Raw genomic sequence first — 12,520 nt, 5'->3', positions numbered from 1 at the left:
CCTCTATCAGACTACAATAAAATTCAATTACATTCTCCAAATCAAATCTGAACAGTCAACTAAGCAAATCATATTCCTCCTGTCCATGTAATCAGCATTCAGGAGAAATTTAGAATCAACTAATTAAGATGGTTGCAAAATAACCATAACAAAAAAAATGAGTCTACTTTAATGTCAAAGAAAACTTCCGTCTGGTGACTAGCGAATCAAATATCATACTCTGCCACTGCCAATAAGCATAATATTGACCTCAAATCTAGTTCAAATGTAGGCCTAAGCATTTAAACTAATTCGGTCCAATCCGACAATAACATCGACAAAAAAATTAATAATAATAATAAGAAAAAGATAATTGAAATTAAACACAAACTACGTGCATAAATCAGCATTTTTACCTCTCCTCTGTGCTACACCAAAAATATGAAATTACAATACCTAAACATCTACTTAGCAGCTCGCGTAACGCCTAAGGAAATAGTACAATCAGTGAAAGATTACATGAGATTTTTGTTACTCACATTCTGCCATTAAGCTTCACCCCACAGGGGCATCCATCTGGTTGAAGTTAGAACATGTTGCAATACATAAGGCACATCTTCACAAAATTGATGTATACCTCCATGGTATCAATTTCCTTGGGCACACGACACTTTTCTTGCAACTTCAGCGGCTTAAATACTAATAATTATATACACTGACTGAAAACACATATAAAAGATTCACTTTTATTTTTCTTTTTTAACACCACGCCCGCTTCTCTGGACATTCCTGCGAGACGATTGTGTGAGTGTGGCCCTCGCTCCCTCAGTGAAAGTTATTTACACACTGGACTGCGGCCGGCGATAATCCCTCTGCAGCAAGTTTGTTGTCCTACTAGTTGTCAATGACCTGTGGAATAATCCATCCATTGACTCTACCACTACTGTTATTTCTTAATGGCTCCTGCTAGTAACATTTCCCGTACAGCCTATTCTTGTACGAAAGAAGTTCCTTTGTTTACCCATTACTCTCAAAATGTTACAAAGTAATATATGGCAAATAAAATTAGTGACTAATTGGCTTATCACTCAATTAGAATATCTCTATAACTCTGACCGCAATTACTCGTTCTAATACAAGACGGTGTCTTTGAATGCTCGGCTAAGTTGCCTTAAAGTTTACATTTCACAAATGTCGCCCAATGTTCAAAAGAGAGAAATTCGCTGACACGTCTGGTCTGTACGATCCTTGGTGAACAAGTGTCCCTTCCTCTTGGCGGCAGAGACCTGCTTCGATTTCTGGCGGACTGATATTTTCAGAATTTCAAGAGCGTCCTTTAATACACGCAGCTCGATGCGGACCGTCCTTATCATCTAAATTTATACTTAAACTGCTGGTGGTTCCATCACTACCCTGTGATCACCGAATTAATCATACAATTATGCACAGTATAGGTGGCGTGGGTGGGAATATTTCTTTTGTCGCACCGCCGGCTGTCGTACGGTTCCGGCGCGAACTTCAGGTACTCTCGTTCCCAGACATAACTTCTGCTAACTTAATATTTACTGCATATTAACAGGATTTAGCATACACACTCACTATGATCCCCAACCTAAAGTGTCACTCTGATAAACAAGTATACAATTACTGTCCGATTCTATGACGAAAATAAATATGAGGAAGCGCTACATTTGAATAATACAAATTCAGCTCCCTGATTGGTTGACCGGTTTCAAGCGGGTAACATTGGACTGTTCCTAGTTCACTTTCGTGGGGGTGGTTGGAAGCTCTTTCTTGTCTTCAGATGGAAAACTACCACTCCTTGACCTCAATTTCAAAGTACCAACGCGTCCTCTCCCTCTTTGTGTGAAGATAATTGCTTTATTGCACCAAAACAAACCGTGCTCCGAAGTGCTCTGGCCGGCTTAAACATCTATTGTGATTTTTCTGCTTCCTGCCAGAGTGTGAGAACATATTCTCAACTGTGTGGAAAAATTACATTATCAATATCAGTAGCAATATGTTGATATGATGTAATTAGGCTCAATTAATTGGGTGCAATACATACATACATACATTACATACATTATCATTATAGACTGTTATGCCTTTCAGCGTTCAGTCTGCAAGCCTCTGTGAATTTACTAAACGTCGCCACAATCCTCGATTTGCAACTAGTGTCGTGGCCTCATTTAGTTCCATACCTCTTATCTTTAAATCGTTAGAAACCGAGTCTAACCATCGTCATCTTGGTCTACCTCTACTTCTCTTACCCTCCATAGCAGAGTCCATTATTCTCCTAGGTAACCTATCCTCCTCCATTCGCCTCACATGACCCCACCACCGAAGCCGGTTTATGCGTACAGCTTCATCCATCGAGTTCATTCCTAAATTAGCCTTTATCTCCTCATTCCGAGCACCCTCCTGCCATTGTTCCCACCTGTTTGTACCAGCAATCATTCTTGCTACTTTCATGTCTGTTATTTCTAGCTTATGAATAAGATATCCTGAGTCCATCCAGCTTTCGCTCCCGTAAAGCAAAGTTGGTCTGAAAACAGACCGATGTAAAGATAGTTTCGACTGGGAGCTCACTTCCTTCTTACAGAATACTGTTGATCGCAGCTGCGAGCTCACTGCATTAGCTTTACGACACCTTAATTCAATCACACATACTATATTACCATCCTGGGAGAACACACAACCTAAATACTTGAAATTATCGTCCGGTTCTAGCTTTGTATCACCAATCTGACATTCAATTCTCTTGAATTTCTTACCTACTGACATCAATTTAGTCTTCGAGAGGCTAATTTTCATACCATACTCATTGCACCTATTTTCTAGTTCCCAGATATTAGACTGTAAGCTTTCGGCACAATCTGCCATTAGGACCAAATCGTCAGCATAGGCCAGACTGCTTACTACATTTCCACCTAATTGAATCCCTCCCTGCCATTTTATACCTTTCAGCAGATGATCCATGTAAACTACGAACAGCAAAGGTGAAAGATTACAGCCTTGTCCAACCCCTGTAATTACCCTGAACCAAGAACTCATTCTACCATCAATTCTCACTGAAGCCCAATTGTCAACATAAATGCCTTCGATTGCTTTTAATAATCTGCCTTTAATTCCATAGTCCCCCAGTATGGCGAACATCTTTTCCCTCGGTACCCTGTCATAAGCTTTCTCTAGATCTACAAAACATAAACACAACTGCCTATTCCTCTCGTAGCATTTTTCAATTACCTGGCGCATACTGAAAACCTGATCCTGACAGCCTCTCTGTGGTCTGAAACTACACTGGTTTTCATCCAGTTTCCTCTCAACGACTGATCGCACCCTCCCTTCCGAGATGCCAGTGAATACTTTGCCAGGTATACTAATCAATGAGATACCTCGATAGTTGTTGCAATCCTTCCTGTTCCCTTGCTTATAGATCGGTGCAATTACTGCTTTTGCCCAATCTGAAGGTACCTTACCATCACTCCATGCTAATTTTACTACTCTATGAAGCCATTTCATTCCTGCCTTCCCACTATACTTCACCATTTCAGGTCTAATTTCATCTGTTCCTGCTGCCTTATGACAATGGAGTTTATTTACCATCCTTTCCACTTCCTCAAGCATAATATCACCAACATCATTTTCCTTCTCCCCATTTGCTTGGCTGTTCACAGCACCACCAGGATGATTTCCTTTTACATTGAGAAGATGTTCAAAATATTCCCTCCACCTCTCCAGTGATTCCCTGGGATCTATTGTGAGTTCACCTGAATTACTCAAAACACTGTTCATTTCCTTTTTCCCTACCTTCCTAAGATTCTTTATTAGTGTCCAGAAAGGTTTCCCTACTGCTTGACCTAGCCTTTCCAAGTTGTTACCAAAATCTTCCCAGGACTTCTTTTTGGATTCAACAACTATTTGTTTCGCTCTGTTTCTTTCATCTACGTACAACTCCCTGTCTGCCTCGGCCCTTGTTTGGAGCCATTTTTGATAAGCCTTCTTTTTACGTTTACAAGCTGCTCTCACTTCATCATTCCACCAAGGTGTTCGCCTTTACCCATCTTTACACACAGTTGTTCCTAGGCATTCCCTTGCTGTTTCTACTACAGCATCCCTGTATGCCACCCATTCACTTTCTATATCCTGAACCTGCCTACTGTCTACTGTTCGAAACTTCTCACTAATCATATCCATGTACTTCCGTCTAATTTGCTCGTCCTGAAGATTTTCTACCCTTATTCGTTTGCAGACAGATTTCACTTTCTCTAGCCTAGGCCTAGAGATACTTAGTTCGTTACAGATCAGATAGTGGTCCGTATCATCGAAAAATCCGCGGTAAACTCGTACATTCCTAACAGATTTCCTGAATTCGAAGTCTGTCAAGATATAGTCTATTATGGATCTGGTACCCCTAGCCTCCCATGTGTAGCGGTGAATAGCCTTATGCTTGAAGAATACATTCGTAACAGCTAAACCCATACTAGCACAGAAGTCCAGCAAACGCTTCCCATTCCCATTAGCTTCCATATCTTCCCCACATTTACCAATCACCCTTTCGTATCCTTCAGTTCTATTCCCAACTCTCGCATTGAAATCGCCCATTAGCACTATTCTATCCTTGCTCTTGACTCTGATTCCTCAAAAACTGAATAAGTTACAGGCGTGAAATTTGGTATTTGGAATATCCTTTACAAATAAAGAAATACATATTTTTTCTTTTCTGAAATCCACTTCAAAGTTGGGGGGGGGATAACAGGAAAATTAATTGAATTATTTGTATGAAGGTACTATTATCTCAAAAACGAAAGATGTTGCAGACGTGAAAATTGGTATTTATAATCTGCTTGAAATGTAACGAAATACTTATTCCTTTGATTTCGGGAAATTCAATGAAAGGAGGATGAAAGAATTATCTCAAAAACAAAAGATGTTACAGACGTGAAAATTGGTATTTGGATCACCTTTAAAAGCAAATAAGAACGCATTTGGGGGAAAATCATCCTGGGAGGCGGGGTTGAAAGGGAGTTGAATTTCTTTTATGAGGACACATATCACAAAATTTACAATCTTGATAATTGGTATTTAGAAGATCCTATACTAATAGGTAAATAGTACTTTCCGGAAAATTCACTTAAGGTTGTGTGTGAAAGGAAATGAAAAAGTGAATTATTTTTATGGGGACACTTATATATCAAAACTGAAGGTAACGCACGTGAACATTGGTATTTGGAATCTCCTTTAAACATAATGGAACACGCCTTCTTTTTGGGGGCATGGGGGAAATCAACTTAACGGCGGTGGCGTGAAAAAGGAGTTGGGGCCAATTGATTTTACTCTTCATAATGCACTTGATTGTGATCATAAATTGATCATTTTTAATCTTTCCTGGGTTCGCTTTCAAGAGCCATATTTTCCTTTGGGGAACTTGAAGTTAGATTACAGTTTATCCCCCTGGCATATAAATAAGAATTTGAATATATTTGAATTAAACGATAGGAATATATTGACCGTGCAATTGTTCACCTCTATAACAGGGTCAATAATGCACGGAAGTATATCATTCATATCGACAGAAATCCCGCGCACTTACCTACGCGCGACAAAGGTGCTGGTCACATTGTCAGCAATGACAATGTCAGCAGATGTAATTTACCGCCAAGTAGCAGCCTTGTATCTTGCTGCGGAGTCCAGAACATCATCATCATTAATAATAATAATAATAATAATAATAATAATAATAATAATAATAATAATAATAATAATAATAATAATAATACATACATACATACATACATACATACATACATACATTAACATTATAGACTGTTATGCCTGCAAACCTCTGTGAATTTACTAAACGCCGCCACAATCCTCTATTTGCAACTAGTGCTGTGACCTCATTTATTTCTCTACCTATCATCATTAGGGGGTCTTCCTGGCCGAGGCGGTAAAAGCGTACTCGGTTCGCCCGGAAGGACGAGGGTTCGAGTCCCCGTCAGGAAGTCCTAAAATTTAAGAAACGAGATTTCCACTTCCGGAAGTGCATATGGCCCTGAGTTTCATACAGCCTACTCCAGATATGAGTACCAGGTTAATTTCTGGAGGCAAAGACGGCCGGACGTAGAGCTAACCACTCTACCCCATCACGGTCCGAGATTAACAATGGTGGAAGCCTTTATCTTCCACTGCTCCCGGGCCCTTCATGGCCTGTACGGAGGGGACTTTGTTTGACTTTGCTTTTTAACTTTTATCTTTAAATCGTTGGAAGCTGAGTCTAACCATCGTCGTCTAGGTCTACCTCTACTTCTATAACCCTCCATTTTCCTATTAATCTAGCCTCCTCCATTTTACTCACATGACTCACCAGCGAAGCCGGTTTATGCGTACAGCTTCATCCATCGAGTTCATTCCTAAATTAGCCATTATCTTCTCATTCCGAGTACCCTCCTGCCATTGTTCCCACCTGTTTGTACCAGCAATCTGTCCCGCTACTTTCATGTAGGTTACTTGTAACATGAATAAGATACCCTGAGTCCACCCAGCTAACGCTCCCGTGGAGCAAAGTTTGTCTGAAAACAGATCGATGTAAAGATAGTTTTGTCTGGGAGCTGACTTCCTTCTTAGAAACTACTGCGAGCTCCCTGCATTAACGTTACTAAAACTCGATTCAATCTCACTTACAATATTACTATCCTGGGTGAACACACGACCTAAATACTTGAAATTATCGACCTGTTCTAGCTTTGTATCACCAATATGACATTCAATTCTGTTGAATTCTTACCTGCTGACATCAATTTATTCTTCGAAAGGCTAATTTTCATATCATACTCATTGCACCTATTTTCAAGTTCCAAGATATTAGACTGCAGGCATTCGGCACAATCAGCCATTGAGACCAAGTCGTCAGCATAGGCCAGACTGCTTACTACATTTCCACCTAACTGAATCTCTCCCTGCCATTTTATACCTTTCAGCAGATGATTCATGTAAACTACGAACAGCAAAGGTGAAAGATTACAGCCATGTCTATCCCGTATAAGTACAATGGACCAAGAACTCATTCTACCATCAATTTTCACTGAAGCCTAATTGTCTACATAAATGCCTTTGACAGATTTTAATAATCTACTCTTAATTCCATAGTCGTCCGGCTCCACGGCTAAATGGTTAGCGTGCTGGACTTTGGCCACAGGAGTTCCGGTTGGATTCCCGGCGGGGTAGGGAATTTTAACCATAATTGGTTAATTCCGCTGGCGCTGGGCTGGGTGTATGTGTCGTTTTCATCATCATTTCATCCTCATCACGACGCGCGGCTCGCCTACGGGCGACAGATCAAAAGACTTGCATCTGGCGAGCCGAACTTGTCCTCGGGCACTCCCGGCACTAAAAGCCATACCCCTTTTCATTTAATTTTCTAGATCAACGAAACTTAAACGTAACTGCCTATTCCTCTCGTAGCAATTTTCAATTACCTGGCGCATACTGAATATCTGACCCTGAGACTCTGTGGTCTGAAACCACACTGGTTTTCAACCAACTTCCTCTCAACCACTGATCGCACCCTCCCTTCCACGATGCCAGTGAATACTTTGCCTGGTATACTAATCAATGAGATACCTCGATAGTTGTTGCAATCCTTCCTGTTCCCCTGCTTGTAGTTTGGTGCAATTACTGCTTTTGTCCAACCTAAAGGTACCTTACCAACACTCCATGCTAATCTTACTACTCTATGAAGCCATTTCACCCCTGCCTTCCCACTATACTTTACTATTTCAGGTCTAATTTCATCGACTCCTGCTGCTTTATGACAATGGAGTTTATTTACCATCCTTTCCACTTCCTCAAGCGTAAATTCACCATCATTATTTTCCTCCTCGCCATCAGTTCGGCTGTTCGCAACACCACCAGGAAGATTCTTTACCTTGAGAAGATGTTCAAAGTATTTCCTCGATCTCTTCAGTTGTTTCCTAGGATCTGTTAAGTGTTAACCCGAATTATCAAAACACCGATCATTTCCTTTTTCCCTTCCTAGGATTCTTTATTAATGTCAAGAAAGGTTTCCGTGCTGCTTGGCCTAGCCTTTCTAGGCTATTACCAAAATCCTCCCACGACATCTTTTTGGATTCAACAACTACTTGTTTCGCTCTGTTTCCTTCATCTACGTACAAATCCCTGTCTGCCTCGGCCCTTGCTTGGAACCATTTCTGATAAGCCTTCATTTTACGTTTACAAGCTGCTTTCACTTCATCATTCCACCAAGATGTTCGCCTTTTCCCATCTTTACACACAGTTGTTCTTAGGCATTCCCATGCTGTTTCTACTACAGCTTCCCTGTATTCTACCCGTTCTCTTTCTATATCCTGAATCTGCTTACCGTGTACTGTTCAAAACTTCTCAATAATCATATCCAAGTACTTCTGTCTAAGTTCCTCATCCTTGTGATTTTCTACCATTATTCGTTTGCGGACAGATTTTACTTCCTCTACCCAAGTCCTAGAGGTACTTAGTTTACTACAGATCAGATAGTGGCCCGTATCATCGAAAAATCACCGGAAAACTCGTATATTCCGAACAGATTTCCTGAATTAGAAGGCGGTTAAGATTTATTCTATTATGGATCTGGTACCACTAGCCTTCCATGTGTAGCGGTGATTAGACTTAGGCTTGAAGAATGTATTCGTAAATGATAAACCCATACTAGCACAGAAGTCCAGCGAACGGTTCCCATTCCCATTAGCTTCCATATGTTCCCCACTTTTACAATCACCCATTCGTACCCTTCTGTTCTATTTCCAACTCTCGCATTGAAATCGCCCATTAGCACTATTCTATCCACGCTGTTGACCCCGTCCAAGATGTCACTCAATGCTTCATAAAACTTGTCAACATCCTCATCTGCAACCTCACTTGGTGAATACACTGAGACAATTCTCGTCCTAATTCCTCCAACTGACAAATCTACCAACATCATTCGCTCATTTACGTGCCTAACAGAAACTCTCTTGCGTGCAGTGGTATTCATGATAGACAGCCCTACCCCATATTCTTCCCTTCCCTTTCTAACAACCGTCAAATAAACTTTATAATTTCCTATCTCTTCCTCGCTATCTCCCCTTACCCAAATATCACTTACTCCTAGCACATCCAGATGCATCCTCTTAGCTGACTCAACCAGTTCTATTTTCTTTCTTCCATAAGCCCCATTAATATAGATAGCTCCCCATATAGTTCCACTAGCAAATGTACCCGTGCTTCGCTACGGTATTCTACATTGTATACGGATATCGACGTAAATACTGTGCGTGCAGCAAATGAGATTGTTTTAAAATTGCATGTCTCTTAGCCTTATCCGAGAAATAGCATGGGGAGGTCCACATACGTTGTTTCCAATGTAAAGTGAGGGTTGCGGAGTTGTGATGATAACGCCAGGCTCACTTGCCTACTGCCATTCACAATCGAGTTGGCAAGTTTACATTATAATTGCAGGCCCCAATGCCTACTGCGCGGTCACAATCGATTTGGGGAGTTTTAGTTACAATGGCAGACCCATTTCCTACTTTCAGACAGGTTACAGTTGAGGAGTTTTTATTATAATACCAGGCAACATCCCTACCACCAGTCAAAATTGAGTTGTGCAGTTATCATTATAATGACAGTCCCTTTTTACTGCTGCTAGCCAGCTTACTGCCAGTCACACGGAATTAGTGAGTTTCCATGAAAATAGCAGGCCACTATGCCTAATGCTAGTCAAATTTTAGATTGGAACATTTGTTTATAATGGCGGGCACCCTGGCCTAGAGCCAAACACAATAGAGTAGGGGACTTTCGAACAAAACTGCATGATCCCTTGCCTTCTGCAAGACAAATCGAAAAGTGAATTATTCATGAAAATGGTAGGCCTCCTTACTAATGCCAGTTACACAGGAGTTGGAGAAGGACCCCATTCCTACTGCCAGCAGTCAAAGTCGGTGTAGGGAGTACTGATTACAATAGCAGACACATCCTTTCTCGATCGCTACAAATCGACATCAATGAATATATACAGATGGACATACGAAAGTATATGAATGTCTACAATATTGCAGACCTTCATTTACAGATTAACTGCTGCTAAACGGTACGTCATATCGACAAAGGACTGTACCGTAAGGCGCAGTATTTAGCGATCTAAATGGCTGGTCCTATGATATTTTCTCGCATCTAATCTATTCATGGGTCAGATTGAATCAGAAACGTTGAATAGGTTGAAATTTGTGTAAGATTATCTTACATTGCATTACTTTTCGGATAATTATGTGACATAGCATTTGGCTCACATATGGGTACTGGGTGGGCCAATGTTCGTGTAGAGTTTGATCATACTATCTTTCCTGTAAGTGATTGAAATGATGCACATGAGAAGAAAAGGTTTAGAAATTAATTTCCATTAAGGCAGGTAGATTTCCATTAAGTTTGGTTGTGTGTATTTTGAGGGAGTGCAAAATCACGGTTTGGTTTCGTATAAACCCCCAATTAGTTCAGGGATTTAGAAACAATAATTGCCCTAAAACCTCCCCAAAGGATAGGTGGATTCTAAATATGAAGTTTGGTGGAAATATATCCAGTAGTTTTCAAGTTAGAGAAAGGCAAACAGACCAAACAAACAAACAAACTAACTAACAGACACCAAGGAAACCTACCCTTGGACAGATGGATGCTATATATAAAATTTGGTTCAAATATCTTGTTAGTTTTCAAGTTGTAAGAAGTACGCTTTACACACACCCGCTCTTGCGTTAAGTCCGCTGGGATTTGTACCGAAAACCGGTCCGTTAATGATATCTCCCTTACTAAATCCTGTTATCGAAATGAAGCACATGAGAAAAAAAGGTTTAAAAATTAATTTTCATTAAGGCAGGTTGATTTCCATTAAGTTCGGTTGTGTATACTTTGAGGGAGTGCAAAATCACGGTTTCGGTTTCGTAAATATCCCCACTCAGTTCAGGGATTTAGAAACGATATTTGCGCTAAAACCTACCCAAGGACAGGTGGATTCTAAATATGAAGTTTGGTGGAAATATATCCAGCAGTTTTCAAGTTATAGAAGGACAGACAAACAGACAAACAGACAAACAAACAGACAAACAGACACCAAAGCTAAAAATGTGCAGATGGTCATTATTACACCTGAAACGGATAACTGTACCGAAATTTCGCCAAAATAATCAATGTACAGACACACGGTCGTTACGATTTTATTTATATAGATGACGGATAAGCATGAGCACGTTGAAAAGTGCAGACATCCACTTCGAGATTCATATCTCCTAAACGGTTTATGATATTAAGAAACGGTTTGCGCCATCAGACGCCTCATTTATCGCTCTACATGTTTGTTTCTAAACCATTTCCTCGTATCTCCCATATTAAGGGGGTAATTGAGTTACAATTTTGAATAGGGCGAAATTTGGGTGCATTTTTAACATTTTACATTACATTTTGCCTACTTATGTATAAGCTAGAATCATGAAATTTGGTACACATATGTCCCTTAATTGTGCCAATGTGCGCACACAACGTGATGATCCTATCATTGTTATAAGTGTGTCAAAGAATAAAATATACTTGTAAAAATTACCAAATTTACGAACAATCCAGAAATACGGCCAAATTTAACGTATAAGGGAGAGAGATACGACAAAATGTCACAGGACCAAAGTTGTAGATCACTCCGAGTTGAAGGGACGTTGTGCCATCCGTTTTGTGATACGACTTACCGTTTAGCCAAAAAATAGCTCAGAAGGAATGTCTGCACAGTCATTAAAATTGCCTCCATATTTCGATATCCTTGGGGGTAAAAAGTGAAAAATTTGAACATCTTGGAATTTTCCCGTCGGTTAGGGTTCAAAAGCTATAATTTCACCAAATTTCAATTGTCTACCTCGTCTCGCAGGTTGTGCCGCCATCTTGATTTGGGGGATGGGGGATAAAAATGAGGAAATTCCCGAAAATTTTTAAGCCCACGAAACCTATAGGTTATCGTTTTGGATATACTATACGACTGTGTTCTTATACTGAGCCCAAAATTTGAGCCCCCCCAGCGTGCCCCCTTCAGGGAATTTTGAGAATTTCCGATTTTTCTAGGGATCCTGGGGTCATCAGTTTCCCTCGTACCAAGTTTCAAATTTCTGAGATTTCTGGAAGTGCCTCATTAATTCACGTTTTTTTTCATTTTTAAATATTTATATATACATCGCTCCAGCCCGACTTGCTTTTATATATATAGATAGATGACGGATAAGCATGAGCACGTTGGAAAGTGCAGACTTCCACTTCGAGATTCATATCTCCTAAACGGTTTATGATATTACGAAACGGTTTGCGCCATCAGACGCCTCATTTATCGCTCTACATGTTTGTTTCTAAACCATTTCCTCGTATCTCCCATATTAAGGGGGTAAATTGAGTTCAAATTTTGAATAGGGTGAAATTTGGGTGCATTTTTAACATTTTACATTACATTTTGCCTACTTATGTATAAGCTAGAATCATG

The sequence above is a fragment of the Anabrus simplex genome, chromosome 1 (genome assembly GCF_040414725.1).
Source record: "Anabrus simplex isolate iqAnaSimp1 chromosome 1, ASM4041472v1, whole genome shotgun sequence".
NCBI lineage: Eukaryota > Metazoa > Arthropoda > Insecta > Orthoptera > Tettigoniidae > Anabrus > Anabrus simplex.
Note: the sequence above shows the minus strand (reverse complement) of the source record.